Genomic DNA, 364 nt, shown 5'->3' with positions numbered 1-364 from the left:
TTGTAAGCTGTGGGGAGGGTGTGGGATTTGCGCGTGTCTGCGGGAGAGTGAGGGAGGATGTGGGGATTTGTAAACTGTATGGGGGATCTGTGGGGAAGGTGAGGGATTTATGCGTCTCTGGGAAGATGAGAGAGAGTGGAGGGGGGGTTGTTTTCTGTGGGGAAGTGGGGGAGGCTGAGGGATTTGTGCGTCTCTGTGGGAGTGAGGGAGGGAGAGGGACTGCACGCACACATACTTGTACTGTGCGACGTAAACACAAACGTATGGATATCCTGTAATTTATTTGCGTTTGTAGAGGTTTCTTAAGCGGATATATAAACGCGTTTAAACAGTACGTGTACATCGCAAGCACGATCAAGCGAGG

General features: G+C 51.1%; 1 protein-coding gene across 1 annotated transcript in view; it reads right to left on the bottom strand.

Annotated features, from left to right (window-relative positions):
• The window catches only part of LOC119592870 (vascular endothelial growth factor A-like), an 11,895-nt gene that overhangs the window by 6,554 nt on the left and 4,977 nt on the right, over window positions 1–364 (bottom strand). The window lies entirely within an intron of this gene.

The sequence above is a fragment of the Penaeus monodon genome, chromosome 31, assembly GCF_015228065.2.
Source record: "Penaeus monodon isolate SGIC_2016 chromosome 31, NSTDA_Pmon_1, whole genome shotgun sequence".
NCBI lineage: Eukaryota > Metazoa > Arthropoda > Malacostraca > Decapoda > Penaeidae > Penaeus > Penaeus monodon.
Note: the sequence above shows the minus strand (reverse complement) of the source record. Positions and strands in the feature narration are given on the sequence as shown.